The sequence below is a fragment of the Eurosta solidaginis genome, chromosome 4 (assembly GCF_040869045.1).
Source record: "Eurosta solidaginis isolate ZX-2024a chromosome 4, ASM4086904v1, whole genome shotgun sequence".
NCBI classification, from domain to species: domain Eukaryota; kingdom Metazoa; phylum Arthropoda; class Insecta; order Diptera; family Tephritidae; genus Eurosta; species Eurosta solidaginis.
In genome coordinates this window covers 260,231,097-260,258,606 of record NC_090322.1, presented here as the reverse complement: position 1 = coordinate 260,258,606, position 27,510 = coordinate 260,231,097, and the positions used below count along the sequence as shown (strand labels likewise).

General features: G+C 35.8%; 1 protein-coding gene across 2 annotated transcripts in view; it reads left to right on the top strand.

Moving 5' to 3' along the window:
• The window catches only part of Sp1 (transcription factor Sp8), a 151,260-nt gene that overhangs the window by 77,847 nt on the left and 45,903 nt on the right, over positions 1-27,510 (top strand). The window lies entirely within an intron of this gene.

Here is a 27,510-nt window from a genome sequence, read left to right as displayed (position 1 = left end):
CAATAGAATTGCAAAATCCATTCACAAGCCTCTTAAATTCAATCACTCTTAAATATTCCTAGTATTTAACCGACTGTGTTCTTACATGGTTGTTGCGGAAGGGTAAATGAGACGCTTTTATATTCCTTGACGAGGTAAGAGGTCCCCTGTTAACTTTTACTAAAACTCTTAAGAAAAAGGTAGCAAAAACCTATGAGTTGTCTTGAGAGGTGAAATAAAATTTTCTGGACCATTTTTTGAGCGTTTTTATATGGCCTTTTTAGTCATATGGTTCAGTATCGTTATTTGAAGGGGTGATAGTGAAAATTCCCCGATTTGATGTTTAAGGACCATCCTAATATAAATCATGTATTACTCAGTATGTTTTGAAATTTTTCATGCCAAACTTTTTTTTGTAAATAAAATTGTTTTATTGTTGGAGTTCCATTAATAAATAAAAATAACAAATAGTCAGCAATTATTGACACGCAAATGGTGTGCTGACGTAGACATGGAAACTGATGATTGTGATGATGATGATGCAGTCACCGCAAAAGGATGGCGCATGATATTGTGCAAGGGAGTTTTTTATATTATAAACAGTATTTACATATATTGATAAGTACATACACTGAAAGAAAAAAAACTGGTAAAATCATTCGAACCACAGATCAATTCAACCCATATTTCTGTCAATTTGTATCCATCGCATATACACAGCTAATGAATCAACCACGCACAAATTGTTGATAGTGAATTAACCGTTTTAACAGTCAAATAGATTTAAAGAAACGTTTATCAAATTTAAGCCACAGCTTTGTTAGAAAACATACATTTACAAAATTTTCTTCTTAAGATTTTGATGTTGCTTTTTCCGACAGTGATGCCAAGATTTTCGGTGTGGTAGGCATAGCACGATACCATACAACAAAAGTGGATGTTGCGGCTATTTTTCTTTAAACAGAAAAACCAGTTAGATTGGCTGAAAGTCTGTAATTCTTACAGAATATTGTTAACAGATAAACAGATTTTCTTCTGTTTAAATGGTATATCAGTTTGACCTCTTGACAGCTAACTCCGTTGAATTAACCATGATGCGTTCATTTTTACTGAATAACTATTAACTCCAGTCCAACCAACCAACAAACCTGATTTGTTGATTTTATTTTGAGGTGTATATATGAAATAATCAAATTGAATATTATTGTTGTTGATCATTTTGTTCATTATGATGTTACCTCCTTGCTTTTTTAAATTTTTTCTGGTGAACATTATATTTGCTAAACTATTTTGTCGGTTAAATCCAAACGCCATTTTCAGTTATTTAAATAAAAAATGAATATGTCAAAAGTCACGCAAACTTTTTGCAAAAAAATTAAAATACTGCTACTGTTAAATAGTACCGTTGTTTTTGACTGTGAACATAATAGGCGATGCACCATAAGATAAATTGCGTTAATATATGTACACATTTATTTTACTTCGTTTCGACAACTAATCTGCTAATGAGTTATGTCGATGACAATGAACAAAGTAGAGAAGACAAAAAAAAAAAAAAAATACTAGGAACATGTTGAAATTGAGGAGTGAGCTTTACAAAGTTCAAAACAAACTATGTGACAAGGTAAGAACCACCCTCACAAGGCCTTGTACATATATATACTTGTATAAGCCAGTATGAGTATTCAGATATGATGAAAACTTCATTTCCTTCTACATAAGTTAAGGCCTTTTTTATTTTCTTTCTTGTATTACTTGAGAACAACCCCGCGACTTTCAACAAAGTCAGTCAACAAGTAGTCACAAAACAAATATATATGTTATATACATTTTGCATTATCTTAAGTTCCAAGTACTTAGCGCCATAAGAACTGTAGACTGAAGTTGCTTACACTACAGAACAACAGAATGATGAGAGCCCTTCTATGGAAAGAAGTGCAGTAGCGAAAGAAAATCAAGTACACGTATTTGCTCAAAGAATTTAAATGACAAACGAAAATAATAAAACAAAAAGTTGGAAGACAAGAAACAACAAATATATACGAAAAAATCTTTTAGAAAGGCACTAAGTCATGCAAAGAGGAATAAAAAGAATAAAGAAAACAATGACAAATAATACTACAAATACATGAATGACAGATTATAACTCAGCGCTAAAAACAATAGGATAACATAAAAGGTACTTGAGGTTAGAGAACACAAGAATTGGGTATAAGAACGATAAGTTCTATGCAATAATGACCAGCGAAAATTTGAAAATTTGAAAATGCAAAATACTAAAGTACTAACTATAAAAAGACTTAAAGGTTTAGGGTATTTATATAAACAGCAAGACTGCTTGGCTACTTAGTAATGACACGATATTTAGAAAACATACCGTGATTGGTTGCACTAGTTTCTGAAGAGCATCCATTGTTTTAGCTTGTTTTGTTGGCACGCTTATGGGCATTATAAACTAATGGGCATTGTAAGCCAAAAGCAGTAGATGAATAACAAAAATAACACAAATAATCGAAAATCCTAATAGTGCTAAGCATTTTTTTGTTTACTGCCACAAGGAAACTAAGTAGCAATGTATGGAAAATTTAAAATAAATAGAGAATTAATAAGAGAATAAGTAGTGATGTAAAATTTCGATAATTTAAAGAACAGATTTTGTCAAGGCTTGTTCCAAGCGATCACATCTTCAGTCGGTTAGCACTTCTCTTTTTTTTACGTTGGCAAATATGTAAAGACTGCGTAACTTCTGTTGGGCTCCAATTTTTTTGAAATGCTTTTATTCATATACATATATCCAAATTTTCTGAGACTTTTACTTTAAACAATCAATTCTTGTATACTTTTATATGCAATACTATGTTCGAAACAGCCTAACCGCTTTGATATAAACTTGATTTTAATTCCAGTTTGTTATTTCAATTTTGTTGAAATGATTAAACTTCATTTGTGGTATAGTCTTCCGGTTGTCCTTAGTTTTAAATACTGGGCTCCTTTGCCTTTATTTCAATTTCTTTTTGAAATAAAATTTGAATCACCAGTTTCGTTTAGGTCTATATTTCACTTCTGATTTAAATAACAGTAATCTTTTATCATTTTCAGTTTTCATTTAAATTTAATTTTTATACTCAGTTGAGCAGAGCTCACAGAGTATATTATGTTTGATTGGATAACGGTTGGTTGTACATATATAAAGGAATCGAGATAGATATAGACTTCCATATATCAAAATAATCAGGATCGAAAAAAAATTTGATTGAGCCATGTCCGTCCGTCCGTCCGTCCGTCCGTTAACACGATAACTTGAGTAAATTTTGAGGTATCTTGATGAAAGTTGGTACGTAGGTTCCTGAGCACTCATCTCAGATCGCTATTTAAAATGAACGATATCGGACTATAACCACGCCCACTTTTTCGATATCGAAAATTTCGAAAAACCGAAAAAGTGCGATAACTCATTACAAAAGACAGATAAAGCGACGAAACTTGGTAGATGGGTTGACGTTATGACGCAGAATAGAAAATTAGTAAGATTTTGGACAATGGGCGTGGCCCCGCCCACTTTTACAAGAAGGTAATTTAAAAGTTTTGCAAGCTGTAATTTGGCAGTCGTTGAAGATATAATGATGAAATTTGGCAGGAACGTTACTACTATTACTCTATATGTGCTAAATAAAAATTAGCAAAATTGGATTAAGAACACGCCCACTTTTTAAAAAAAAATTTTTTTTAATTCAAATTTTAACAAAAAATTTAATATCTTTACTGTATATAAGTAAATTAAGTCAAAATTCAACTCCAGTAATGATATGATGCAACAAAATACAAAAATAAAAGAAAATTTCAAAATGGGCGTGGCTCCGCCCATTTTCATTTAGTTTGTCTAGAATACTTTTATTGCCATAAGTCGAACAAAAATTTACCAATCCTTCTCAAATTTGGTAGGAGCATAGACTCTATGACGGTAACTGTTCTCTGTGAAAATGGGCGAAATCGGTGGAAGCCACGCCCAGTTTTTATACACAGTCCACCGTCTGTCCTTCCGCTCGGCCATTAACACAATAACTTGAGCAAAATCCGATATATCTTTACTAAACTTAGCCCACGTACTTACCTGAGCTCACTTTTTCTTGGTATAAAAAATGGGCGAAATCTGACCATAACCACGCCCACTTTATCGATATCGAAAATTACGAAAAATGAAAAAAATGCCATAATTCTATACCAAATACGAAAAAAGGGATGAAACATGGTAACTGGATTGGTTTGTTGACGCAAAATATAACTTTGGAAAAATCTTTGTGAAATGGGTGTGACACCTACCATATTAAGTAGAAGAAAATGAAAAAGTTCTACAAGGCGAAATCAACAGCCCTTGGAATCTTGGCAGGAATACTGTTAGTGGTATTGCATATATAAATAAATTAGCAGTACCCGACAGATGATTTTCTGGATCACCTGGTCCACATTTTGGTGGATATCACGAGAACGCCTTCACATATACATCTAAGGGCCACTCGCTTTTAAAACCCTCATTAATACCTTTAATTTGATATCCATATCGTACAAAAACATACCAGAGTCACCCCTGTCCCACCCTAATGGCGATATCTCGAAAAGGCGTCCACCTATAGAACTAATGCCCCCTCTCTCTTAAAATGCTAGTAACACCTTTCGTTTGATACCCATATCGTACAAACATTCTAGAGTAACCCCTGGCCCACCCTAATGGCGATATCTCGAAAAGGCGTCCACCTATAGACCTAGTGTCCACTCCCTCTTAAAATGCTCAGTAACACCTTTCGTTTGATACCCATATCGTACAAACATTCTAGAGTCACCCCTGGCCCACCCTAATGGCAATATCTCGAAAAGGCGTCCACCTATAGACCTAATGCCCACTCCCTCTTAAAATGCTCAGTAACAGCTTTCGTTTGATACCCATATCGTACAAACATTCTAGAGTCACACCTGGCCCACCCTAATGGCGATATTTCGAAAAGGCGTCCACCTATAGAACTAAGGATTACTCCCTTTTAAAATACTCATTACCACCTTTCATTTGATACCCATATCGTACAAACACATTCTAGAGTCACCCTGGCCCACCCTAATGGCGATATCTCGAAAAGGCGTCCACCTATAGACCTAATGTCCACTCCCTCTTAAAATGCTCAGTAACACCTTTCGTTTGATACCCATATCGTACAAACATTCTAGAGTCACCCCTGGCCCACCCTAATGGCGATATCTCGAAAAGGCGTCCACCTATAGACCTAATGTACACTCCCTCTTAAAATGCTCAGTAACACCTTTCGTTTGATACCCATATCGTACAAACATTCTAGAGTCACCCCTGTCCCACCCTAATGGCGATATCTCGAAAAGGCGTCCACCTATAGACCTAATGCCCACTCCCTCTTAAAATGCTCAGTAACACCTTTCGTTTGATACCCATATCGTACAAACATTCTAGAGTCACACCTGGCCCACCCTAATGGCGATATCTCGAAAAGGCGTCCACCTATAGAACTAAGGATTACTCCCTTTTAAAATACTCATTACCACCTTTCATTTGATACCCATATCGTACAAACACATTCTAGAGTCACCCTGGCCCACCCTAATGGCGATATCTCGAAAAGGCGTCCACCTATAGACCTAATGCCCACTCCCTCTTAAAATGCTCAGTAACACCTTTCGTTTGATACCCATACCGTACAAACATTCTAGAGTCACCCTTGGTCCAGCTTTATGGCGACATCTCGAAAAGGCGTCCACCTATAGAACTAAGGATTACTCCCTTTTAAAATACTCATTACCACCTTTCATTTGATACCCATATCGTACAAACACATTCTAGAGTCACCCTGGCCCACCCTAATGGCGATATCTCGAAAAGGCGTCCACCTATAGACCTAATGCCCACTCCCTCTTAAAATGCTCAGTAACACCTTTCGTTTGATACCCATACCGTACAAACATTCTAGAGTCACCCTTGGTCCAGCTTTATGGCGACATCTCGAAAAGGCGTCCACCTATAGAACTAAGGATTAATCCCTTTTAAAATACTCATTACCACCTTTCATTTGATACCCATATCGTACAAACACATTCTAGAGTCACCCTGGCCCACCCTAATGGCGATATCTCGAAAAGGCGTCCACCTATAGACCTAATGCCCACTCCCTCTTAAAATGCTCAGTAACACCTTTCGTTTGATACCCATACCGTACAAACATTCTAGAGTCACCCTTGGTCCAGCTTTATGGCGACATCACGAAAAGGCGTCCACCTATAGAACTAAGGATTACTCCCTTTTAAAATACTCATTACCACCTTTCATTTGATACCCATATCGTACAAACACATTCTAGAGTCACCCTGGCCCACCCTAATGGCGATATCTCGAAAAGGCGTCCACCTATAGACCTAATGCCCACTCCCTCTTAAAATGCTTAGTAACACCTTTCGTTTGATACCCATATCGTACAAACATTCTAGAGTCACCCCTGGCCCACCCTAATGGCGATATCTCGAAAGGGCGTCCACCTATAGACCTAATGCCCACTCCCTCTTAAAATGCTCAGTAACACCTTTCGTTTGATGCACATCTCGTACAAACACATTCTAGAGTCACCCCTGGCCCACCCTAATGACGATATCTCGAAAAGGCGTCCACCTATAGACCTCATGCCCACTCCCTCTTAAAATGCTCAGTAACACCTTTCGTTTGATACCCATACCGTACAAACATTCTAGAGTCACCCCTGGCCCACCCTAATGGCGATATCTCGAAAAGGCGTCCACCTATAGACCTAATGCCCACTCCCTCTTAAAATGCTCAGTAACACCTTTCATTTGATTCCCATATCGTACAAACACATTCTAGAGACACCCCTGGTCCACCTTTATGGCGATATCTCGAAACGGCGTCCACCTATGGAACTAAGGATCACTCCTTTTCAAAATACTTATTAACAGCTTTCATTTGATACCCATATCGTACAAACACATTATAGAATCACCCCTGGTCCACCTTAATGGGGACATCTCGAAAAGGCGTCCACCGATAGACCTAAGGCCCACTCCCTCTTAAAATGCTCAGTAACACCTTTCATTTGATACCCATATCGTACAAACAAATTCTAGAGTCAGCCCTGGTCTACCTTTATGGCGATATCCCTAAATGGCGTTCATCCATAGAACTATGGCCTATTCTCTCTTAAAATACTCTTTAATACCTTTCATTTGATACACATGTTATACAACCACATTCCAGGGTTACCCCAGATTGATTTTCCTTATTTTGTCTCCATAGCTCTCAACTGAGTATGTTATGTTCGGTTACACCCGAACTTAGCCTTCCTTACTTGTTTTCTTTCAGTTTAGTTTGCTATTTATTTTTAACTTGAATTTTTTAATGACAGCTCTTTTGAATGTTTAATTTGTTCGCACGTGGCGTCCGGTGAGATCGGATTTTATTTGAAATAGATTAGGAGTTTTGCATTTTTTACGCTTTTGACGGTTTTGTATAAGGCATGATAGGAACTTTTGTTGGTTATTGTGCAGAACAGCAAGATTGGCAAAAACTGTCCGAGCCAATGTGACTAGCAACAGTTCAATACGAGATCATGCCGACCACTTCTCCTGCCGCTCCACAAAAGGTTCGATACCGTAAGAAAACAGTCATGAAATAGTATTTAATGATCTCGAAAATGGTGTCGAAAACAATCGTGAAATCACCTGTTATGGTCACTAAATTATCTAGCAAATAGTTCCAAAATGATTCCAGAGTAGTCTTAAAACGATTCTGAAAGCTGTCCCAAAATTATTCAGATACAGTCCCGAAAATATGACCAGATAATCACGAAATGGTCTCCAAGTTATCGACAAATAGTTTCGATGTGATACGATTCAGATACCAAAAGAAAATAGTGAGAAATATGGTCACGAAAATAATCTCTGCATTATCTTCGGATAAAGCTAACTGACATCAACCAGCCAATGACTTCGCCACTCGGCTCTCACACCCGTCTGAGAGTGGAAGTCAATACGAAGGTATAAATGAGCAGTGAGATCATATATTTAAATCATGGGTCTGCAAAAATTAAAAGTGACTGCCCTTTCGCATACGTAATGAAGTACAATTGTGCTATGGAATGCAGACCCCTGATCTAAAGCACTTCGGTGATCAGTAATGTTATGAAGCATGCTGAGCTGCAACCTAAGGAAAAACAATGCTTAAATGATAACATGGAATGAAGCGAGAGTTGTGCGAGCAGAAAGCCGTGCGTACGAAGAGCTTAAGCGGATGACCATTGGATTAGCATTCGAAGAATATGTCAAACAAAATCGTCGGTACGTAGGATGTAAACCTTATCTTATTATATATGTATATTCTTCCTCCGTATATCGATTACTATCTCGGAAATGATTCGTATGAAACGAAAGGCAATTTGCGCCTTATTTCAATGAAAATATGTTTAAGTAAGCCATCTTGGGTTGCCCTTCAATTGACCCCTATTTCGAAAGAAATAAAAAAGCAACGCCCAACGTTTTTGGCTTTCTTACTCGTGTTTGCAAGGTTGCCACCCACTTCAAAAATGGATACTAAATGAAAGGTAATTATATAGTTAAGAAAAATGGCTTTGAGTACTGTGGCCGGCCACCTAACCTTAATTATATATTTTCAGATTCGTGAAAGTCTTGAACTTTTGGGGCTAAGTTAACGTCGAGATAAGCTCTGATACCCAAGTATTGGATTTGGGTTAATGGAGAATTTTTATTCATATATCTGGGTTTTCTGAGACTATTTCTTGAGTCCCGAGAAGTCCCTTCGGAACAATTTTTATGTATTTTAGTGCAAAGTCTTTATCAAAAGATTATTATTTTGGCATTGAGCCGGAAACCACCGGTATTTTAAAAAACTCATTTTAGTGACTGGTTGTTGGTCCCTTTTATCATTGGTGCATATAATTACGTTCTTTGCATGCGTATTAAGCCACATGTTCAATTTTGTCAATATGTACTATCATCACGAATTAGCCAAATACGCATTTGTAAATGTATAAAATCAGCAATAAGCGGATTAAAATAAAACAAAAAGGATAAGCTGTGATGTTTTTTGAAGAATCAGAGCTAAATACTTGAATATAAATAAGAGAGTAAGAACTAAGAAAAAAACTTACAATTTGTGAATGCATCCTGCAGTGATAATTGTATGAGCAGCTCATTTAGGAACACAGAACATATTTTACTGCATTTGCTCATTCACTTTAGCTCCTCGACACTTTCGCTTTGGTGCAAAATTTTACTTGTTTGATGCATCTCTAAAAATTGTTGCATGCCGCAAGGATCACAGCGGCAGCGCAAATGCCAACAATCCGAATGTTAGCTAAAAGAGCAAAGGGATGCTGCTGCCAATTTTCAAAAAATCAAGGTTCACAAATACTAATGATTGCCAAGCAAACCCAAATGGGATAGGCTCCCAAAGGTACGCGGGTAACAAAAAAAAAAAAAAAAAAAAAAAAATCAACAAATCATCATTATTCATTCACTCCAAAAACACCACAGCGCTGGTTTATAGTAGCGAAGTATAGCAAAAGAAATCATCAAACACCAAAATAACAAATTATGCATTACAATAACAAGTACATTAAGAGCTACAAGCTAATAGTTTACTAGCCTGGCAGGCGGTAAATGAGCAGTGGCAGTGTGAATGCTCTTTTTTTGTTTGCTTTTATCCCAACACCGTTACCGCCGCTCAGCTTCATTCATACTCTGCTACTTTGACCCTATTTACCCCCTCCCCCACTGTGCTATTAAAATGCAACAATGCATTATGCTTGGAACAAAAAGTAAAAAAAAAAAGGAATTTGTAACAAAATTAATGTTTCGAAAGAGCGGCAAGAGCAACAACCAACGGCAATGATTGTGGCGCACTTCCGTAGTCCATTAATATCGGGTACTCGGTACAAAGTTGGTACTAAATGAGGCATATTAACGCTGCGGGAAGGATGAAGCAAAAAGGCGGCAAGCTCTTTTTTGCAAATGTAACAATGATGCTTTTAAAGAAGCAAAAAATGTTTTTTTACGCAGCTGTATTTTTTGTTAATATAATTTTTTGGGAGTAGTGCCATGGATGTCCCCTTAAAACAAACGTACTTGCGTATTTCAAACAACTACGTTGGCTGAGTTTGAACATATTTTCTAGGTATAATTTCAAGTAATTTCAGTATGACGGGGTTGACACCTTTTGATGGAGAAGGGAGTTTGGATATGCACAAAATTAAATTTTAAATTAATTATTAGGAGGAGATAGGACATTACTCTGCGGAATCCACCGCCTAATCCTCGTTGATTACGATTTTTAGTTTTTTAGTGGCACAGACGGCCGCCGGAGTGTGGTGGTGTCGTGCTCCGCCTACTCAACCTATGTTTTTATGCTTGTGCACCCAGGGCTGTAGAGAGCCGAGCCGGGCCCGTGGGACAGTTCGCGTTTACGCCCCCCCCCCCCCCCCCCCCCCCTAAAAAATAAACTTAACCCAATAAAAAAAACAACATAACATACATAAATTTTTCAATTCACATTGTCAGTTTTATTTCATATAACATAAAAGACATTAAAAGACATTAGTCTTACGCTCAACCAACGAGTCTTATAAATAAGATTTACTGGAGCACTTTACATAAATTAAATGTTAGATTTCTTTTGCTTACATTAACTTTTTATAAATATGTATATTTTAATAGCTTGCATTAGCCAAGGAAAACCTTCCGTGCTTTTTGGTCTGCAAATATGAAAACGACCTATTCAAAACTAATGCTGCAAGCAAGGCTGGACCCTAACGCCAATGTTCCAAGGCTTGTCAAGCGATTTTGGCTCATAGTAGAATGTAAAAAATTTTTCACGCGGGACAATAGACTAAAAGAATGCTCCCCTTCAGCCACACTGACTGGAAGTGTGCAAAATATTCTTAATGCTATGCAGATGTTCGGAAATAATACTTCCATCTTCAAGCCATGAAATTTGTTCAGAAGTTGATATGGTAGCAGCGAATCACATCCCAAATTTGCTGATTGGATGGCTTTGAGATGAATGATTTTTCTATTAGGTCCGTAGAAATATCGATACCATAAATCGTGCAGAATGCCGCTGCCTTTTCTCTGAGCTCTTCTTCGGTCAGATCCTCATACTTCCACAAAAAACCAAATTTAATCGCAATGGTAAATCGTCATTTACGGCCTCGAAACGTCTTGTCATGGTTACCAATCAAGCAGTCCAAAAGAACGTAAAAAACTTGCTGTTTGAATTGAGTTTCGGAACCACACTCAGGCATATATCTAATACTCCTATATTGCTACAAAAGGCTAGGTACATTCCCAAACATCAAAGTGCCGATATATTGCTGTTAATACGTTTTTGTTTTTGTATTCAATAATGGAATGTACCTAAATTTAAATTTTTTCTTGTCACACTTATGCTGCTACAATCACAAATATTTTATAGGCTGTCTTGTTTTGATTTCGAATTCAAAACACATTGCGAGCATTTTCTATTAGCAATGTAGGAGTATTACTTGTATGCACTCAGGTGATTCACCAGGTAATTCATCGAACGGGCGCTTCCTTATCTTCCTTCTTTTCTCTGCGAAGGTATTCACAACTCCTATACTCCCTGCCAGAACCTTACATTCTTGAAGTATGATCGACCATTGATCCCTGAACTTCTTCAATTCATAAATCAGGCTACGTATATTTTCTGTTTCCACGTCAAATGTGGCATTTCGAGCTTGCAGTACCAGATTTTGATGGTTGATTACCGTCAACACTTTCAGCCAAATGGAGGCTAAGAGGATACACTCAAATTTCCCCATATATGCTTCAATACCTTTCAAATGCGCTACTGTTTCTGAACTCAGTTTCAAAAGCTTGATTTCATCAATAGCTTTCAATATTTGGGGAATGTTAGTTGCGAAAGGTTTCACACTATCCACACGAGCAGACCATCCTGTTGGTGACATGCTGTGCAAGGAGCAATTAGTTTTTTCCTTGAGAATTTCCCATCTCTGAGCGCTTACGCTAAAGATATTATAAAATATCTGCATAATACCGAAAAATGTGATGACTTCTGCACAACATTCAGCAGCTTGCACTCCACATAAATTTAAACTATGACAAGCACAAAGTGCAAATTTGGCCAGGGAGTTATCTCTCAGGATATGACTCTGCGCTCATTTGTAATGACCGCTCATATGACTGCCATTATCATACCCTGCCCCACGGCAGTCATCCAGGGGAATATTGTGCTTTTTTAGAGTGCTGCGAATCAGCTCAGTGATAGCTTCTCCTGTTTTTGTGTTACAATCGACAATCTCTAAGAAGCGTTCGTTGATTTTCCATTTTCCGGAGTCCCTGTCTAATAAAACATAACGCAATATAAAAACATTCTGCTCAATATGCGCCGAATCAGGGGTTGCATCCACTATTACAGTGTAATACTTGACGGACTTTCTCTCGTTTTCTACCTTTCTAATTACTTGACTTGCACAGATTTCTATGAACTCATTTTGTATTTCATCAGACAAATAATGTGCTTGGAGACGATTCTTTTTCGTTTGAGATTCCCTCACCTTCTACAAATGTTAATGCAATAGGGGGTCATAATTGGTGCTCAGTTCCAAAATACCAAGAAAGTTTCCATTTTTTGGATTTCCGATCAATGAATTATCCTCTCTAAATGCCAATCCTCTTTCTCCAAGAAATAAAACAACATCAAGTATTCTGCGAATTATCTCTCTCCAGCGATCTACCTCATTTTTAAGGGTTTCCGCTAAGAGGAAATCCACTGAACTTGCATTTCGAATTCTCATTTCATATTGGCGCCACTCTATATAGTAAGTTTTACGATTTTAACCATTTTCATGTTCAGGAATTTTGTCGTGTAACCTTTTCCAACCTTTTTCTTCAGAATAACTTGAAGAGCAACAAAATATGTATGTATCTATGAAATCCTAGTTAGAGTACTGTCAATACTGCTTTGCCTTGCCGGGCCCCCAAAAACCTTCCGACCCCAGGGCAATTGCCCTGGCTGCCCCCCTCTCCGCGGCCCTGTGTGCACTCTTTTGATGCCTTAATAAGGACTTCAAGGTCGATTTGAGCTTGTCAATATTACTGAAAGGTATACAGCTCTTGAAATGCTCGTTCTAATTGTATCGCAGCTATTGGGCAACATATCATCTGGTATCCGAGTTCGTGCGGTTTTTGCCTATGGTTAATGGACTAGTATTAGGCAGCATTCCTTCAGATTATAAGTGGCAGGTAACTGGTGAAGGGAAGATATTTATTATTTGAAGGTCGACTTTGCCTGTCAATGTACTTATACCTTGCCGTTGCAGGGTACTTGGGGACAAAGGAATTATACTACACGGTGTGATGGGTGAATAAAAGTACAATACCTCTCACAAGAGGTACACTTAGAAGGAAAATATTTATCTGGTAGAAGCATTAGTACCAGTCTCTAAGCCCAGGATTGAGTTTAATTCGTTGCCTGAAAAAAGGAATTGGTGCAATTTTTTGAGTAATGTGAGATAAATTAAACAGGACTGCACTGAAATGAGAGCTCTTGGTCGCGCTAAAAACTCCAAGTCAAACGGGTAAAATAAAAATTATCTTCCTTTAATGCAGATGTTTCTGGCAAGGCTAAATTTGGAATAATTTTGGAATGCACTCGCATTCGAAAATGCAAAAACTTGCGTTTTCGAATGATATATCATTTCAACATAATTCAATTTGATTGATATATACACTTGCGAACATGAAAATAACAGTGATAATTTTTGGCAGATTTTATAAATTACTAGCTTATGCCCCTGGGTTTTACCCCACGTTTCTATAAAAATATGCAGGCTATGCGTAACTGGCCATGGGTAAAACATGAGTTGGTAAGATTGACTTCTGCTACAGCTAATGACTGTTGTTGTATGATATATTTATATTTGTAACAGGATTCCCCTCGCCTAGGTGAGGTTGACACTTGGGTTGCAGAAGCTCTAAAGCTATAAAGGTTTGTATTGCGCTGATAAATCCCTTGAATCGCGGCTAATGATCGTGATTGATAGGGATAGGAAATTTGAGGAATTTAAAATTTAAAAGGCAAATCTATCGATATCAATGGAATCCTTGGTTTTAAACTTTTTTGTTTTCGAAATTTTCCGATAAAAGGAGCTGCGTCAATGACATTCGTAAAAGTTTTGTGATGAAAAGCCTTGTCCCACTACATAAGCGTGGAGAATCGAAATAACGAAGCATAAATATTATGATATTATGGACCATTTTCTAAGGATCAATGGATGTGGAGAAATTTCTGATGGCTGAAAAGAGTTAATAAACTCAATCGGATATGCACAGCTTGGGACTCTTCCATGACTGTGTTAATAGAGTGATAAGTTGTCTTGGTTCTAGTGAAATTAACATCCTCATTTTAAGGTGCCTAAATGCCTTTTTTCAAAGCCATTTATAGTTTGTAAAGATAAATTCAATATTTGGAAGAAACAATAGCTATTAAAGCTTCAGGTGATGCCATAATTTCTCAAAAACTTGCAGGAAAAGAAATCAAATTGGTTAGTAAAGAAATTGGAATTTGGCCATAATTAATTTCAATAAGTTGTTTAGCAAAAGCTGCTGCTGAAGTGTTTCCGCCAAATTGCCCTCTCATATTTCTAAGGAGCGTACATTTTTGTGCGTAAAGCCGTCTACAGACGAAAAAGCACGCATCTACTTCAACTCCGGCTGTTCCAGCAAGCAACATGAATGCACCACCTTTGGAATGGTCATTACACCTTAAATTCTTAAGAGTTTGGTCTAAAACTTGCAGCGTCTGTTTATGAGTCATGGTGCACACAACGCACACCCTCACTTTGGCCTGACCGTTTGCTTATGTTGCACATCGGTGTATCAGATGTTTGCAGACAGTGGTCATTTAAATGCGGAGGTGTACGTCCACCACACAAAGGGTATCCGCGATATCTAAGAAAACAACTGCCATAGTTATTTCTCTTTTTGGCGTATCCAAAAATACCAACCCTAAAGATAACATAAAAGAATACTAAAGGAATAACAGCCAAACCCAACTCTGCAATCAAACTTTACGTGTTGAAATAACGTAAGTTTTTTGTTTGGCCACGCCCCTTCTTACTCATCCCTCTCAATTGTTTCATTGTTCTTGCATGAATACTTCCAGAGTTATGCTGTATGAAACATTCCATTTGTATCGCAGATGCCACGCCCCTTTTATATATCGAAATTATTTTTAGCCTATGACCATTTCTGGAAGATTTCTAGTGAGTTGTGAAAATTTGGTTGTGATGGGTCGATCCGTTTAGGACGCAACTCGATCTATACCTACATACATACATACATACATAATTTGAATTTTATATATATAGATGATTTTTTTATTTTCGACAATTTAAGAAAAAAATTTACTGAAGTTTGTTACTTAATGCAAATAAATCTCAAACATTTTCGAGAAAAGTTGAGGAATTCGAGAAAACTTTACGAAAATATAAAAGTTTTTATCTAGCTTTTTTATTTTACAATTTGTAGGCCTCTCACAATTTTCATTGATTTGAGAAATTTTTTGTCCGAAGGAAACCTGAGGCTATGCTCTCTTTTTATGGAAGAAAACACTTCTTGGAAAATAATTCTCAAAAATCAAGACGGATTTGACAGATCCATAACTTGCACCTTGTAAGACGAAAATTTATTGGGCTACAAAACTGCATATTCAAGAAAATCCTAAATAATTCAAAATAAAAAGTTCGAAATTTTCTTAAAATTTTCTGAATTTTTCTAAAACGTATTTTAGAGTTTAATAGAAGAAATTTGAAGTTACGACGGTTATTTTTTTGTTCGCTGCTGCAAGTTTGCATCTTTCTCTTTTTATCAGATTTTGATGAAATTACGATGAAAGAAGTCGATTTTAATTTGATTTCTTTTAAAATTTAACGTGAATTATCTGCGAGGCATACAATTGGTGGCCGAATAACGATTGGAAGAGTAAATTAGAAGCACAGTGTGGTCATCATATTAACTTCAATTGAAAAGTTCTTGTTACCTTTAGAAAAAGTTTCCAATTACGCTAGGCATAGACAAGTTTCAAAAGCCAAACTTTTGCCAGAACTGCTTCCAATTGCAAAATTGCTCTTCAAGTTACATAAAAGGAACCGTATGAAGTCCGCTTGTCATATATTTAAAGTCAATAACAAAAACAATAAGACAAAGTGGCGTGGAAAATTACAAAGCACTGTAAAGTTTAGGCGCTAAACACACAAATTGGTTGATAGGAAGAGGTGAATTTGTCTTTCCTATCTCAATCTATCCATTTAAACAGAAGGATCGTAAAGTTGAGAAATGCATTTATATCCTTGTTTGCATATGTAGATTGTTGTTATTGTTGTATTAGGTAGACACATGTAGTACACATGTACATATATATGCGTTCGAATGCATATGTGAACTTTATAAGTGGTTACACAGGCGTTTGCCTTAAATACATTTTTAGAAATTTTATACCTAAACGCCGAAGCCCAAAGCCCAAAGTAAGTAATTGTAAAACTTTTGAAGTGTTTTATCTGTAGGCTAAACTTTTATGTTTAACATCAACATAAAACTGTAACAAAACTAACACTTGAAAATAACAATTTTGATTGAAAGTGTGGATCATTAAAATGAAAGGCAATGCATCAATTTGATTAGGCTATGTAGTGGCGCCAAATTAACCTGCACCTTGGTAATAAACGCCCATGTGAGTACATTCACGGTGCAATGTGGAAGTATGATTATGTGCACATTAGAGCGTTTCAAAAAAAAATTTAAATTTATTTTCGCGGAACCATGCTCAAAACATTTGCTTGGATGCCCCAATATATCTCAAAAATGTGAGCCCATAACACCAAAGGCAGATTACGCAATATTTGGTAAAGTTAGAATTTAAGTTACTTACTTACTTAATTTGCGCTTAACCGTTTAAACGGTTATGGCCGTCCAACAAGGCGCGCCAGGCGCTTCTTCGCCATTTGGTCACTCCGAGGGAAGAGAGAAATTAACTACAGGATAGTAATCAGATGACATATTCGTTTTCAAGAACCTTTAGTTTAATAGATTATCGGTAAAAATTTGTAGATCACATCGCACAAATCTATTCTGAAGACATAAAAACAAGAAAAAGAGCTAACTTGTACTTTCATTAGACACTCGATGCTTCAATGGAAAAATTCAGATTTTCAATAACTTTTAGATAAGTAACTAACTAACAAAACAAAATTTCACAAAATAAAATTATAAGTAAACTATTTTCCAAAGCGTTGAAATCTCCACGAAAGTACGTCAACAGATTTTTACTAGTAAAATAAAAATTACAAATACGATCAAATTTCCCTAAAAAGTGTGTGGGACATTGACCAGTGCAATGTGTACAGCCTTAACATTTTTATTAAGGCAATTTCTATGGAGGCGAGAAACAACAGGCATTTGATTTTTTTTTTTTTCGGAAAAAAATTTTTTTTTTTACACGCCCTAATCCAAGTATTTATGTATTCCTATGTAAGTATATTGATTCCAGCTGTAATCTTTCGTAGCGATGTTGCGAAAAAAACGATTTTCATAAAAGTATGATGCCTTTCAACACATTCTCTACCAGCGGCTTAGAGAGACACTAGTAAAGAAAACGTGAGTTATGTCTATTGAAAGCCAATGTCTCTTATATCTTGTGGAGGACCTATTTACATTATTCTAAGTATTGCCGGAAAGCAAGTCTTCTTTAGGTGCGGTAGGAAACCTGTCTAGGGTTTTCTAGATTATTCAATATTCTGAAAAGATATAATATTCTATCTAGGTGTTGAAAAGGACCTGTACAGTTTTCTCACGAGTATTGTAGATATTACATGGTTCGGACAATATATTGTGGCGAATTTTAACATCTATGCTGTTAGTAAATAGTCACAACAACGAAAATAGCAAGCAGCTACTCTTATGTACATGTGCACATTAAAGCAAGCAGCCACACTTATGTACAAGGCAACGAAGAATATTCCATACACAAAACCAGCTGCTTGAAGCAGAGGGATTATTCACATACCTACATATATGTAGTCGGCAGATAAGAGCAGAAGTTATTACTCACACATACACACGCATATGGCTAGAAGAAAAACATAAACTGCAGATATACATGTATACAGCTAAATAACCAAGCATGAGATACAATTGTTCTACAAGGCATGTTCGTGAAACGTCTAGACCTTAACAGAAACGGGCGAATGAGGCAACCGAGAGTATAGTAACAGCGCAAGCTGAGGAATCAGTAACAGTTTGATTTAAACACGCTATTAGTGAAGTATAATTGTGTTTGTGAAGTATTACTCCCAAAGTAGTCTAAATAAAGACCATTTTGCAATACTGAATATTGGAGTTATTTATTCGACACTTCAGCAATTCGAATGTTAGCAGAAGGTGCAAAATAATCGAAATCCCCTAAAATTCGTTACAATATGTTTGGATTACAAATTGTAACTAGGGTCGTATGGACGTACTTAGGATCAAACTAAACTTTTTCGGTTGGGGTCAGCGTAGAAGAGAGTAGAGCGATAGACTGCACTAGCTCGTGTCATTAAGAAAAAGCATTAAAACGCTGGCAATGCTCTTGCTGTGCTTTTTTAGAGACAATCATATTGAAAAGTAAAATATAGCCGGGACATTGGCCTTATTTTTTTTTTTGCCGTGATGCCAAACTGTATTGGTATCAATACCAAAAAAATATAAAGTTCTGCTCCTGGTTTTGAAGAATATTTTGCATACAGTTTTACAACTATATATTTCTAAAAACGTCGGCAAGGGCGGGGCAATTAATGTTGAGGAACAACATGAGACCTAAATATTTTTCAAAGTTTATAAATTATTGGAGAATGGTTTTTTACCTGCACTTAGAAATCTACATTTATCAAATGTTGCAGAAATTTGTTTATGATATTTGGTCGATTACCCAAAAGAGATTTTACTTCCTTGATACCTTTCATACCACCTTTACAATTTTTACCTTTTTGCAACGCGGCCTCAAAAGAATACGTCTAATGTAAATAATATAGTGTATACATTAACCTGGGTCGATTTGTATGAACGAAATTTAACCGATATCGCGCCATCAATTTTTCGATAAGATTTGGGCTTAGGAAAAAAAGTTCCACTACGCATACCCAAAAAAATAGTTTTCGAGCCTGCAAAAAAAAAATGGCGAAAGAGTACATTTTTCGACCAAAACACTCCTCAAAGCCCTAAAAATATTTTTTCTTTTCAAAAAACTGTTATAAAAACGTTGGCGATAACAGTTTTTTGAAAAAAAAAAAAGAAATATTTTTAGGGCTTTGAGGAGTGTTTTGGTCGAAAAATGTACTCTTTCGCCATTTTTTTTTTGCAGGCTCGAAAACTATTTTTTTGGGTATGCATAGTGGAACTTTTTTTCCTAAGCCCAAATCCTATCGAAAAATCGATGGCGCCGATATCGGTTAATAAATCGACCCAGTCTAGTATACATAGATGGAATATCTAAATGCGTCGTTGTACAAATGGATCTAAATAAATACCTGAGCGCGTGAACGTTTGATGTTGTTATCAAAAAGCGGTTAGAGCTTAATTAAAACTGACGAGTGCTTAATAACCGGGAAATGCATTGATGTGATCGAGCATGTGTTTGTATGCACATACATACATATGTGTAAAGCAATGTAAAATTCTACATATGGACGCATGTAAGCTCACAACATTTAAATGTTTTGCAAATTGCTGCAGTATTTTCTGCACGTACACAAAAGATCTGCATACAAATATAACTACTTCGTCATACTACTCTCTCCCTATATATAATAATATTCGCATACAATGCTGTTCACTGTTATAATTCCGCTATTACTTATATACCTTAATATGGAGTGTTTTTAAACCCAGCTATATTTGTACACAGGGTATTATAATTTTGATTGGATAACGGTTGATTGTACAGGAATAAAGGAATCGAGATAGATATAGACTTCCATACATGATGTATATTGGAACGATTTTCCGTTATCCCTTGTCAAATTTGGTTTTGAGGCAAACCGGTTTCGGCGTTGTGCCATCATCAGTGTCGATTTTCGTTCTGATCTGTTGTTGTCGTTTGTCCTGTATTTAAAGTTCGTAGGTATATGAGCAGGTATTGTCAAATTGATGCTTGTGTATATTTAGTTATGTGTATGTGCTGTGTGTTCATCAGAACCGAGGGTGGTTTAATAATCGATTTGTGTGGCTTTACTGGCGTAGGTAGAAATCTGTGATTTTAGTCGTTTGACCTTCTTTGTCGGTTTTTTGTTTTGGTGTGTTAATTGTTTTGTGTTTATTTGTTGTTGTGTGTTTGTCTGTTGTACCTGTGTGATTAAGTTGTTTCCTGTAAACAAGTTTTAAAGGCTCGAATATTGTGTCAGAAATTGTGTTTATCTGTTCGTTTATTATTCTACCGTCGAATGTTTTCTGTTTGTAGATTTCCATGTTTTCGAGTACATTGAGACGTCGGCCCTTTTCTTGTATGTGAAGAACCCTAACTGTTTTATTGATGTTTGCTGGGGAACATTCATTCTCGACCATGTGATTCGCGAAGTTAGACTCGGGTATAATGTTTGGATTCCGTATTTTTTTGTTGTAATCTCTAATATGTTCTCTGAACCTCGTTCTTATTTGCCGTCCCGTTTGTCCTATGTAACTATGCTGGCATCCGCAGGTAAGCTTGTATACGCCGTGGCTGCTAAACGGATCCTCTGAGTTAATGTTAGTTCTTAGTTTTCGCCCTAGATTGTTCGATGTTTTGAATGCTGTGTTAATGTTGTATTTTTTAAAGAAGTTTGCCAATTTATATGTTGCTTTTCCAGTATATGTCATAGTCGTCCAGCTATTATTTTCCTTTCCATTATTTCTTTTTGGTTCTCCATTTGTCCCTCTGAGCTTATCTACTAGTGCTTTTTTATATCCGTTGTTTGCAGCGATATTATATATGACCTCCAGTTCTCTCTTATATGCCTCTTGTGTAAGAGGTGTTCTTTCAAGTCTATGTACCAAGTGCCTTAATGCTGCATTTTTATGCTGTTGAGGGTGATTTGAGGTATTGTGTATTATTGTGTCGGTGGCCGTTGACTTTCTATATATGTCATAGTTAAATCTTTTGGCTTCTTTATCAATATTTATCGTGAGGTCTAGATAGTTGATTCCTCCGTCTTTTTCGGTTTCCATTGTAAATTTTATATTTCCGTGCTGCTTGTTGAGATACTCTAGTACAAGCTCTTCGTTATTAGTAGTTAAAACGCATATTATGTCATCCACGTATCTACCATAAAATGACACGCCTAATTTGGACTTCAGCTCCTGTATATACTTTTCTTCCAGATTTTGCATGAATATATCATCCATATATCAAAGTCATCAGTATCAAAAAAAAATTTGATTGAGCCATGTCCGCCCGTCCGCCTGTCCGTTAATATGATGAGTAAATATTGAGATATCTTCACAAAATTTGGTACACGACTTTATCTGGAACCAGAATAGATTGGTATTGAAAATGAGGGAAATCGGATGATAACCATGCCCATATTTTATATATATAAAATTTTGGAAAACACAATAAACCTGATAATTTAGTAAATAATACACCTAGAATGTTGAAATTTGACGTGTGGACTGATAATGAGACTCTTGATAAAAATTTGAAACCTTTTTTAAAATGGGCGTGTCACCACCCACTTGTGATAAAATCAATTTTACAAATATTATTAATCAAAAATCGTTAAACCTGTCGTAAGAAAATTTGGCAGAGAGTTTGCCTTTACTATAAGGAATGCTTTGAAGAAAAATTAACGAAATCGATTAAGGATCACGCCCACTTTTATATAAAAGATTTTTAAAAGGGTCGTGGACGAATAAAATAAGCTATATGTTCGCAAAAAAGAGCTTTATATCATTGGTATTTCATTTCCCAAGTGGATTTATAACAATAAATGGGGAAAACTTCAAATTTAAAAAAATGGGCGTGGCATCGCCCCTTTTATGACTAAGCAATTTTCTATGTTTCGGGAGCTATAACTCGAAGAAAAATTAGTTCAGAATAGAACCACATGTATATTATTGCGCAGCCTTGTAACACTATTAAGCACACAAAACAAACAACAACAGTATTTCAAGTGTACAGCTGGGTATGTAATATTCGGTTTCACCCCGAACTTAGACTTCCTTACTTGTTTATATATGTTATACTATAAATTTGTTACACATTTTTTTATATCTTCATAAAAGGTAGCATTGTTAAAAAGGGCAGTAGTGACTGCACTCATACAAAAACTGACATTGCTGATAAATTATTTACAGGTTATACCAGCTTTGGACGATGTATTTACCAAACAGGAAACTGCACAAATTTTTTGTGATAATGGAAAAATATTCTTTGTGTTTCCAAAGCTAATATCTCCGGGGAAAAAAAATTATCCGGTCGGGAAAGAATTCCAAACGACACCCAAATTCGGTTACAGTGCAAAGGGAAGACCTTCATTTGGTTGGGGAAATGAAGTTTCAAAAACAGCGGACTGGTTTAGAGAAAATGTTAATGTAAAATTAAATTTTTGGCGTTGTTTATCATTTGAGACAAAATTTTCGTTAGACTTTCCGCAAACGTTAATTTTCAATTTTAAAAATTTGAGTTCGTTCGTTGAATACGTTCTCATATTCAGTAATTTCTTTGTCAATTCCTTTTCGTTCCGGTGATGTTTGAGAAAATAAAATTTCTCAATTTAAACCAGGGCCATTCAAAACTGAAAGTGCATCTGTATTAGTGAGAGCGCAATCGTCGCGATGATCGTGCTGGTGAATTGATTTTTCATTTAGTCGCTTACTAGCAAGCAACGAGCTAATAAAAACTGTATGTATCGCGCATAATTTTTCATACATATTTTGATACCGATCTGCCGATACCCATTACCGATGTTACTACGCCAAGTGCCAAGCGACGACTAACTCAACGACGACAGAGCGAATCATATGCGTGTGAATTGAGTGGGCACAATTGTGCTATGAAATGAATGGCCCTGATTTAAACGCACAATAACTATTTGAGAGCTCATGTATAGGATTTGAGAATTAAAGTTGTTCTCAAATGCATTTAAAATTGATACGGAACAAAAATATTTATTGTGGTGGCGGACACTGGATCGCCCTACATTCGCCCGATCTACATAACTTTTCACAATGTAGGATCCAGGAATAACTGGTGCTTAAGTGATTTAAACTATGAATATTTTAATTCGTTTGTTCATTAGCCATTGAGTGTGCTTATAATTCTTAACTGGTTAAATTTAATATTTTTATCCCAAAGGGGGTTTTCCATAGCAAAATAAGGTGGCTCCAAACGCAGCCAATACCTTAGATCCCAAGTGATCGCCCCCAATAAATACATACAAATGTGTAACAGGTGCACTCCGACCTCTTTTCTTCTACAGGAAGAAAGAAATAAGATTTTAATATATAAAAATCACGTGTCACTATGTTTGGCGCCAATGGACTCCTAAACTTCTTAACCGATTTTGATTTTGTTTTGCACCCCGTGTGTAGTTTGATCTAACTTGAAATATAGGATAGGTTATGTCTCAGTTTATAGTCGCAATATTATTCTATTGCAAATTTTTTTATTTGTTTATACGTAATAATAAAATGTTACGTATAAGCACCGGCACCCACATAATCAGGGGTGCGGATATTCTTCCGTGTAATTGGTGGGTGTTTAATTAAGCAACGTGCTTATCAATAAAAAATATTATAGCGAATGATATGAAGTATAGCACATCACCAGGCCCGCTGATAGGGGGGGGGGGGAGGGGGGGGTTTTTGAAGCGGCCCGCGATTTAGAGGTACTATGACATTTTTTTTAATTCAGGAGAATCTTTAATTGTTCTATGCGCAATTTTTAAGCCGAATTTCAAAGGCAACGAAAATCGGCATTTCGTTTTAATATTATAGTGATGTGTGAAAAATAAAAATCTATATATATAAAAAGAAAGGCTAAAATGTGTGTTAGTTGGTCGCCGGTGTTTGAGGAGATGCGGCGGTCGAGTTTGTCTGTGACTGGGACAGGCAATAAGGGATGCAGAAGAATGAGAAGAAATTGAGGGAAGAGAAAAAAGAGATTGAGAAAGAGATAGAATGAGACGAAGATGGAGATAGATTAAGCGAACAAGGCGGAGGGAGGAGTGAATAAAAGGATTACGAAAAAGTCAAGAGGGGGCAGGGCAGAGTCAGACGGAAAAAGCTTATTAAAATATATGCCGATAGGCCAAATTTAGGGCAGTACAACGCCTGCCGGGTCTTCTAGTAAACATATAAAATATTACACAGTCCACTAAGAACAACTGGCGACATAAGTCGGTACTATTATAATACCCATCACTGTGTTAATCTATATATTTAGATACTATGTTGTAAGCGTTATATCTTTGCTGTTTTTATGTGGTTTTATTTGTTTCTATTTAAGTGTGGCCGCAATTGAGTGTTGGCTGTCTACTCTGTTTAAGTTTCAAATACATTTTGATGAAATGCATTTTATAATAAGTTTATAGGCACACGCATACATTTGTGTACTTACATGATTAACTTAAACTTAACTACTTAAATGATAATTCATACATAGTCGTATCTATTTCAATTAAAAATCTTATTACTTGCACAAAAGCAATTAAGCTAATGGACGTTGTAGCAATAAAAGTCTTTAACGGTGGATGAAGTTCTACAACCAATTAAATGCTACAACAAAATTTATAAATTTGTTCTGAAATTGGCGTTATAGCGAAAAAGCTGGCCCAATGAAAGAAAAATATACATCGTTTTTTAGTTATTAATGTTACATTAAAATAAAAAAAAAGATAAAAAATTTTAAAAACTTTCTTTATATGAATGGATTTCAAGATGAAAATTGATAAACTCCATGTCTTGTGCAAGCACACATTTCCCATGAATTTTCGTACATTTATATGAAGGAAGTGTTAAAAATTGTAATATTTTAATTTATTTTTGTTTGAACTTTCAAGTTTGAATATTGATCGCAGGATTCATCCTCTCATATAAATTTTCTAAATACAACGACCTGTGCGCTTCTTAAAGGAAATTTTTTGTGACATTAATTCTACTATCTTTGGCCTATGAAATATGTTTAAAATTTGAAGTCTTTAAAAATCGATCGCAAAATTCCAAAATATGAATTTTCTTGTTATTCCGTACGTCAGCTGAGTGACCTTATTTTCCAGATCTTTTCTCTTTGTTGCATTTCTCAGTCCTCTGAAATTTGTGTCCATTTTCATGTTTTATTGCTCAATGGGAAATATGTCGCAAACCGATAACAAGATTACAACAGGCTCGTACAATTTTCCTAAATATTTAGACATGTGCGGCACCGTGGGCAATTTTTTCCCCTTGTATATTTCTCACGGTGCCCTGATCTACCTGAAAGGTTTCTAGTTTTTGGATCAATGTGAAGTTGCTAAAAATCGATTGCAAGATTCCAAACGGTCTAAATGGACTTTCAAAGATCTCTAAATGTCTCAATTTATTCTCCATCTAGTGCTGGTTTTTATTCTTGGTAACGCACGTTAAAAGAATTGAATTTTGGCCGATGTTCCAAGTGTGGCTCTCCGAGAAGTTAATTAAAATCAGATTTCGAAGTGCCTATCTCGTATGAGTTTGATCCGTGCGCCACCTAACGTATTTTGTTCTTTTATTGCATTGCCACGTTGCACAAATCTAAGTTTTCTAAGGTTCCAAGTTTCTAGCGTAGTGAAAAGTTTCTTAAAAATCGATCGCAAGATTCCACATGCTTTAAAGGGGATTTTCCAAAGATCGTAAGATCTAGAAGAACTTCTTATACTAAGTATCTAATTCTAATGTAATCTTAAGGTATGTACAAAATCTTAAGTCCCTAGCCTACGGGAAATCACTTAAAACCCGCCACAAATCCGCGACAGCTTTTTCTCATATCGCATTGTCATGGAGCTCTGAAGTCAATTTCAAGTTTAAAGAGTTTATTCCTACTGTAAATTACTTATAAACCCAATGCAAGATTCCCCAAACAAACATGAAACGGACCTAATATAAAGAAAGTAAAAAAAGTAAAAAAGCATTTATTATGTATTCTGTATTATACCCCAACTTTAAATACTTATAAAGGCCAGCTTTATGGTAGCCCGGTGAGGGAAGTCTACTTGTCGACAAAAATATGCGCTTTTTAAACTTGATTGAAAAAGCAAATTGGAAAGATCGCCCCTTAGTTTGAAGCTTATGCTCAAAAGGTCTCGGAAAAATTTCTTTGATCCTTGCAAATATAGCCATAATGTTTTTATACCCTTTTTGTTTAGTTTTTATACCATTTCATGGTACATCTATTAGGGTTGGTCCGAATCTTGAAAATTGTAAAGATAGGCTCACCTATAAGCATACCGAAATGATCAGGATGATAAGCTGAGTTGATTTAGCCATGAACGTAAACTAGGTCCTTAATTTTGAAGATATATCGATGAATTTCGGTGAGCTGGTATATTTGGGTAACCGATTAATCGATTTTCAAAGCCGGACCACTAAAGCATGTATCTCCCATACAACCGATTCTTAGGATAAGAGGGATTTTGTCATTTCTTCCTCATTTTATTAGCTAGAAGCTTTAAATTCTCAAGTTTTAGAAAGAAAAATCACCTTGGATAATCCTAGATGTCTCGTACGGAGTAAAAGCATAGTTTGTCATTTAATACTAAAAAAATATATATATTTGTTTTAAAAACTAAGACCTCCCCAACTTTTGAGATAATTTTTATTTCATGGTAATGGTTTCCACATTTATGCTACATTATCGTCTCTTTTGTTTTAAAAGCTATAAATACGGGTTTTAAATTGCATAATATGCATTTGTCAATAACAATAATAATAACAACTATAATTGCAAACATTTATATATATATTTATTACAATACTCACGGTTGTAGGTATGTTTATGGGCATTCAATTACAATAAACTGTTATTAGGCTTGATTTTATGGCCATATTTATGGCAAAATGTATTAAGTTATGCAATATTGAAATAAAACAGTAACATTACAGCAGAAAACGTGTACTCAATAAAAACGTGTAACATCTACTTAAGGCATTCATATCTATGTATATATGTATGTATATGTATATATATATGTATATATATGTGTGATATATGCAAATAACGATTTACATGTAGAAAATGCAAACATTCATTATATAGCACAGTTTCTGTTATTATTATTCTTATTACCGTTAGAAAATGCAAACTCATAAATACCTACCAAAAAAAAAAAAGAAAAAAATGGCGTGAGAGTTAAAACGAAGAAGAGGAATTTGGTGACGGCCCTGTTGCTCCCGTAACCGATAAACCTTATAACAAACTCCCTTAAACTCCGG